Source organism: Octopus bimaculoides, chromosome 19 (genome assembly GCF_001194135.2).
Source record: "Octopus bimaculoides isolate UCB-OBI-ISO-001 chromosome 19, ASM119413v2, whole genome shotgun sequence".
Lineage (NCBI taxonomy): Eukaryota > Metazoa > Mollusca > Cephalopoda > Octopoda > Octopodidae > Octopus > Octopus bimaculoides.
Window position 1 is genome coordinate 24844740 of NC_068999.1, and position 8016 is coordinate 24852755.

At 34.5% G+C, this 8016-nt stretch overlaps 1 protein-coding gene across 1 annotated transcript in view; it reads right to left on the reverse strand.

The window, feature by feature from the left end:
- The window catches only part of LOC106874532 (sodium/potassium-transporting ATPase subunit beta), a 106614-nt gene that overhangs the window by 4207 nt on the left and 94391 nt on the right, over positions 1-8016 (reverse strand). The window lies entirely within an intron of this gene.

The window sequence follows — 8016 nt, forward strand, 5'->3', positions numbered from 1 at the left end:
CATATCGCCAGTATGACCAAGGAAGCCATTCAAACACATGGCTGGGAAGTGCTGCAACACCCGCCGTACTCTCCTGGTTTGGCAAACGGATTTCCACCTCTATCGACCTTTTTCAAATGCTATGTGTGGAATTTCGTTCAATACTGATGCAGAATTGAGAGCTAGGTTGGATCAATTTTTCGAGTCAAAATCAGGTGATTTCTACCAGCGAGGTATTGAAAATCTTGTTGAATGTTGGGAAGAAGTTGTAAACAACAAGGGTGAATACATTATTGATTAATTAGTTGTTATTTTTTATTAAACCTTTTAAAAAATTTAAATTAAAAGAAAAAAAACGGCGGGAACTTAATTGCCAACCTAATATGTTTACTGAAGGTAGTTTTAAAGTATGATTCAACAAGCATGCTTCCACTTTAAGAAAATGGAGCAAGTTCAATACCACAAAGCTCTCCAGCAACATCTAGGGTTTGAAATAGAGTGGAAAATTCTGAAAATATGCAAACCTTACATGAATGGTTGTTGATGATGTGAGCTCTTTAGTGCAAAATAGTGGTTTATCCTGAAATGAGATCATTGGATCCTAACACTTGTCTAACTGTTAAAAGGGAGACATTTAGGAGCTGTCAACATGCCATCAAGTACATCCTCAGATATTGATCTCCAGCCACACAGACACAAAACCAGCAAGAGATTTTATGAACTTTTAAACTACATGCTAAATGTATATACACTGTTAAAAGGCACAATGCTGTGGTTTTGTCTGAGAGAAAAATCTCTTCACTGATATGTTAAAAAAATAATGTGTAAAAGAAAACTTTCTCTAAAACGAAATTATAGCATCATATCTTTCAACAGTGTATATAAATTTAGTATGATATACAGAAGGCGATTTTAATTTAATGATGTTTCTATTGCAGTCATGGAGTTACTACAATTTTTATTAATTATTACAAAGTATTACTTTTCATTATTTTAAATAATTTTCTTAATATGCATGTTGATGTATGTATATGTATGTATTATACATGCATATATGTATGTATTATACATGCATATATGTATATGCATGTTAGTAATTATGTGTGTACATATAAATCCTTTTTGCATTTTTATATTAGATTCATATATTGTTGCATGATTTTATATTAAAAAATGAATTTTATATAAAGTTTATGTTTTTATGTATTATTATTAAAATCTTCTCATCACACTCCCCATACAGTGTATTACTATATTCTTAGAAGTACCATTGATAGGAAGAATAAAAATATAAAGAGAATATGGAGATATTGATAAGATTTGAAACAATGAGGACAAGTAATGAGAATAAAAGTACAGACTAAAGCTATAAGACCGCCATCGGAGTTATGGCCTGATATTAAACTAATTAGGGTTGAAATTAAATAAAATCATTAAGAAATAAGTTATTGATCATACAAGAAAAATTTAAGCAGAATGCTATTAAGATGTAGATAACACTTTTAATACAATCACCTGTTATAAAGCTGGAGAAACACAAAGAATAAGAATGCTATCTCTGACTCTATTAAAATTAAGTATGTTAGTTAAATGGAATTTTCGAATTGTTGGAAACAAGTATAATAATTTGTTAATTAGAGCTGATCTACATCTGAAAATTTCAAGAGCTTCCATTGAACATAAATTACAACTACCTTCTGTGTATGGGGGTGATGTATGGATATAACTGACCATAAAATTGAGTAATCAGTATTGCTCTTTTTGAGATCCAAGATAAATTTAGTGTGGAAGATGCTCAGAGCTTTCCTTTTATTATAAAAGGAATGTATATGATTATGAAATCTAAATTTGAATTTAGATATCATAGCACTTATGCAATAATGAACTTTATCAGCTGTTTTAACAGAACATTTATGAACTAAATTATTTCTAAGCAATTGGTTATTTAAAGGGCATATCTTCTGATTCCCATAGTTACACATACTATTAGGTTTGCTATCTGAAGAGACCCTGGATATTGCATTTGTATTATTGCTGTTGCTAAGAGAGGGAAATTAAAAGTATGCACCTTATTACTAAACCTATTTAATTTATTATTGTTAACAGTTGCTATCTTACTAGCTAAAGTAAGCATTGTAGAATACACAAACTTCTTTGTATACTCATTAAAGATTTTACTATGCTTACTAGAGGAGTTCAATGCTTCTCCAAAGCCCTATAGAAAATTGAAGGATAATCTGAGACTACATTAATTCCAAAAAAAGGGGGAGGGGCTTAAACCATGTAATATTTTCTATGTAACCTACTTCTACCAGTTTATTGTTTTTAAGAGTGGTGGGGATAATTCTAGATTCAATCATTCTTGTGCTTTCTTAGAATGTGCAATAAATATCATCAGACTTAAAACTTGTTATATTTAAATTCACTGTTTCTACTCCTAGTAGGTTGAGGCCTGATTCTTGATGTGTCTAGATTTGGCACAGGCTTCACCATGTGACAAATAATATTCCTACTGATGTGCATGCCTTTTATAGTAGTTAATGTTTCCAAGATGAGCTGAATACAACCCCCTATCCTGTCATTAGGGCCATGCTTTCTATACCTATATTTGTGGAGAAATGGGTATCATCTAACTTAAGAAAATTAGATGATAGCATTTACATTAAGAAAAGAAGGGATGTAAACTAGATTAAATTGTAGTGGCATTTATTTTTTTGGAGGGTTTGGTTTGGGGTATGAGTGATCTTCTCTTTAAGTTTGCTTGCTACAAGAGCAGTAACATGATAGTGGGGAGTGGACACAAAATCCTTCTACTCATTCCTTTAATTAGTTTCTTAAATGCCATGGTCGGGCAGCAATAACATTTTGCCTTTTCTGAAAGGCTTTACACAAAGAACTTCTGTAGCAGCTATTGTTTTTTGGCATTGTTCAACTTAATATGCCCATCTGATAAATGCATGGCGTTAGTACCTTTACACAAAAAGGTCTAACATAATTTGTTGGTATGATATTCATTAATCTATCTATCTATCTATCTATCTATCTATCTATCTATCTTTTTTTTTTAAGAAGAAAAAATTCTACATTGTATTGTCCCCTCTATATTGAGACCTGTGTGTCTAATAAAAGAAATGTATGTATGTATGTATGTATGTATGTATGTATGTATGTATGTATGTATCTATCTATCTATCTATCTATCTATCTATCTATTTGTCATGTCTATTTATCTATCTCTTCATAGATATATATGTGTGTGTGTGTGTGTGTGTAATCTGTATATCTACTTAACATATTTATAAACTGTTGAATAGCAGTAGAGACCAGTAGTGGCAGTGGCAGTAGCATTCCTTGATCTGGGCTTCTGGCTTTCTTTTAGCTTCCTCAGTAGTAAATATCCACTGGTACCAAATGCCAAGCAAACATATTTATACACGCACACATACACACACAGAGGCACAGACAGACACACACACACACATGCACACAAATATAATGTGTGTATGTATACAGAATAGGTTGCCACTTAATAATTTCCACCTTCCAAATTTATACACATGGTATTGGTCAACCCAGTGCTGTAGTTGAAGATAACCAAGTTTCTGGGGTGCAGTGAGACTGAACCCTAGGACCATGTGGCTACAAAGCAAATTTGTCAACCACATATTCATATGAGGAATAAAATAAAATCATTTTCAGTAATAGGGAACCCAATACAAAAATGTAGATACTAATAGTTATATTAAAAAGTTGGACTGATCATTGATTGTACTGCATATCAGTTTCATCGTCCATCAGTTCATCAGGTAATGACGTAAATTTTTTTTATCCAGTGAACGTTGGAATAATAATAAAGAAGAAAGTCAATTTCAAATAATCTTTGAATTATTACTGACGTGTCTATATTTACTTTTCTTTATAAAACTATATTAAAAATTTAAACTGCTAAAATAACATTTATGTATATATTTTCTTTTCATTTTTTTCATGTTGCATAATATGCAATATATCTATAGTTTATGAAAGTATTCAAAAGTAAGACATAAATGATTGTTAAACATTATAAGTTAAACCAAAGTCAGTTATTAATATCTTAAAATACATTTCTATTTTAGATATTTATTTTACTAAAATACAGTTATATTTTTGATATTAAGTTTTATGAAGCAAGATGAGCTATAAGACTGCAAATTTCTCACATCATCACCATCTTGTGTGTATGCATATGTATGACTTTTCTTTGAGTTTAATTTAAGTTCTTCTTGAGAGAGTTCAAGCCCATCGCTAACAAAGTGACAAGACTTTTTGAGTTAAGAGAGTTCCTGGTGTTTGTAGTTATGTGGTTGAGTTTGTGTGTTGGTTGAACTTTTGATGCATACACCTAAATGTGTGCCTCTGTTCACCTTAGAATCTCAAATGGAGAATTTTTGGAATGTCTTACAAATCTTAACTGCCATTAATAGATTAGATTTCGAGAATCTGCATCAGTTTCTTTTGCTCTTTTTCTGTGGAACCAAGAATTTCTAGGTTTTTGTGAAAATATGTTGGTATAATACCTAATGTATGTATGTATTTATGCATGTATGTATGTATTTATGCATGTATGTATGTATGTATGTATGTATGTATGTATGTATGTATGTATGTATGTATGTATGTATGTATGTATGCATGCATGCATGCAGGTATCTTTTGTGAGGGTGCATGGCCTAGTGGTTATGAATGTTGCACACATGATTGCAAGATCATAGTTTCAATTCTTGGACCAGGTGGTGCATTGTATTCTTGAGCAAAACACTTAATTTCACATGGCTCTGTGATCACTTCGATACCTGATGTGTGATATACTGTGCACCTATTCAGGCAATGTAGATTTGACGGAGGGAGTGAGCTAATGTACAACACATACATTTGTAGAAGCGAGTTCATGAACAGCACAAACAAATAATTTGTGCAGGTTGTACAGCAAGGAATTGTAGAATCATCATCATCGTCATCATTCTGTATCTTTTATGTCTTACTTATTTCAGTCATTGGATTGCGACCATGCTGGGGCCTGCCTTGAATCAACCCAATACTTTTCTATTAAAGTATTTTACTTATTCTCTTGAACTTTTCTGCTGAACCACCAAGTTACAGGGATGTAGATAAACTAACACCAACAAGTGGTGGCAGAGGACAAACACAAAGACACATGCACATACATACATACATACATACATACATATATATAAATTATAATACAAAAAGGTGGGTGAACAGGCTTGAATTCAAATCACTACAATTCATTGTGATTTGGATTAAAAATTCTTCATTCCATCTTGTATTATAATTTCTTTAGTTTGAATTTTGAGTACACTAATGAATTTCCACATGTATAGCCAGTAAAAGGAGAATTCCTGTTGGATAATAGCATAAGGTAGCTGATAACTATAGAGGAGCTTTGCAATGCATGAAAACTTACCGGCTGTTGCCATTTTATATTTTTAATTTCACACATGCACATTGTTTGTTTTTGATTTTGTCAACTAAACAGTATAGTAGGGTCAGCTGGGCACAGTCTGTGAGAAAAACAGCACCTTGACACAATTCACTCTGCCAGAAATTTGGAAACAACATGCTGTACTGCTTGGCATTCACACTGGAAACTCCAGTACAAACATTTCTGAGTGATTGGATGTCAATCTGAGGACAGTGAAATCTAAGGACATGTACTGAGAGTGATAAAAATCAAACATCCAGTCAACATCATGGTGTTTGGAGTGATCACTAGTGATGGCCACATTATGCTTCCATTCATCTTCTGACATGGCCTCAGGTTCAACATGGAAGCTTACATCAAGTGCCTAGAGGAGGTAGTGCTGCCCTGGATCAAGAGGGTAGCTGCTGGAAGACGCTATGTCTGACAACAGGACTCTGCATCATGCCACACAAGCAGGAGAACCCAGTCATGGCTGTCAGACAATTTCTGCAACCACATCACCCCTTATATCTGGCTACCTAACTCCCTAGACTGCAACTTCCTTGATTATTATGTGTGAGGTGCAGTTAAGCGAGAGACCAACAAAAATCCTTGTAACACCAAAGATGAACTGAAGGCAAGGATTATAGCAGCATTCACCAACTTAAACAAGGAGACAGTCTAGAAGAGCTGGAGGAGATTCCGAAGTTGTCTGGAGGCCATGGTTGAGGCCAATGGCAATTTTATTGAATAAATTTACTCTTTAGTATTTCGAGATATTTTTATGTAATTTTGGTAAATATATCTGTTAAAAAATGAGATGTCAGTGTTATTTTCATTTTAGCATTATTTAGATGACAGTTTATTCACTGCACCCTGTATATATATTTCGTTTGTATGTCTTCATGAGACCATGGATAGAAGATAAAGACAATGTCAGACTGCTTCTGAGACTCCAGTATTTTATTTGTATTCGATTAAATCATCCCCAATTATTAAATTATTCTTTCAACCTTCAATAAATATGGATTGTACACAGGTATGAGTTCAAAATTTATGTCTATATTTCCAGGATTGAAATTTTTAAAATTTTTAGTGGAGCATAAATCACAAAAATTTTGATTTTATGTATTTCAAAATTTTCTTTTTGATGTAGAAGTAATGTATTTATCTTTCAAGTACCAAATGTGTTTTGACAAAGTGATAAGTGGGTTTCTAAAAGTGTGTATATGTTGGCTATAAAAACATATTAAATATACTAGATGCTAAACTGATATGGCACCCACATCAGTGGAAAGCCATAAAAGAGAGAGTAAGTCATCCCTTCCATTCATAGGCTTAGATTGCACCTTGGACAAGTGCTAGCAACCCCTTAGCCTCCTGTGCCAGGTATATGGTGAAGACATCGGCAGCAGAACATTGAATAACTGACTATGCAGAGGAGTTCTAGACCAACAGCTTGAAGGCTATTATGACCAAGTCGAGGATCTGTATCATCAAAAAATGGTTAGGCATCAACTAGCAAGTGAGTTGCTACTGCATTCTTGTACACTACTTGGTATTTAGTGTGGAGGACAAGAGACAGTTTGGTGAGGAATGATGCCAACTACCTTTACTAGGCTCATGTTCATACCATTTACCAGTATGTTCAAATCCTAGTTTTCTATATAGCTCCCAGTGGATTGCTCTCCCTAGATTGTCATGTCTTTTCGTGTATTCTTTCTGTGCCATCATACTACATTCACTTACTATCCGTATAACACTTTCCTTTTTTGATTTGCAGCCCACTGCTACTATTTGCTGCATCTATCTTTGGGAATCTACTATGCAATGCCTTCTCCTGCCAGTCAGATAATTTCTGTTCTATTTTCTGGTTTTTAACTTCATTTGGGTTTTTAGTTTCCCTATGTCTTGCTGTGGCTCTAGTAGCTTTTAATAAACTTGCTTCACTATTACCCACATAGGAGTCTATATCTATTCTAGCTAACTCCATGCAGTCTTCTGATATTAACCCTCTTCTGCCTTCCTTTCTAGGTAGGTATAATCTTGCTACTCCTGTCCTTGGGTGGAGTCCTCCATTTGTATTGAATTCCTCCCTAGTTCTTCTGTCTAGCTTTGCTAATTCAATTTTTGTCCAATCTACAAAAGCTGCCAAGTATCTAAGTAATGATACTGCCCAAAGTATTTACAGCCTTCACTAGATTTGGACCACTTAGCTTGTTATTATTATTATGCTCTTCAACTTTTTGTGGAAGGGTCAGGTACCACTGGTCAGGCGCTCTATCTGCTGTCAACAGCCGCTGAACGGAGGCCTTGGCATGCCGTGGTTGCTGATGCGCAAACATGCGCTCAGGCTACGACATCTCAGGCGCTTCCTGGACGGTGAACAGGTGTGGTCGCCTTTCGTCAGACGCGATTTTCCGCAGCTCGTTTCTTTAACAGAGCTGCAATCCTGGATCAAACGTAGACCGAGAAAGGGCGCTTGGCACCTCGAGTGCCGCCAAGCTCTCACCGCCCTCAGTCAGGCGGGCAGTGCGATCGGTAGTAGATCCACTCTAGCTTTCTATAGAGGGTTA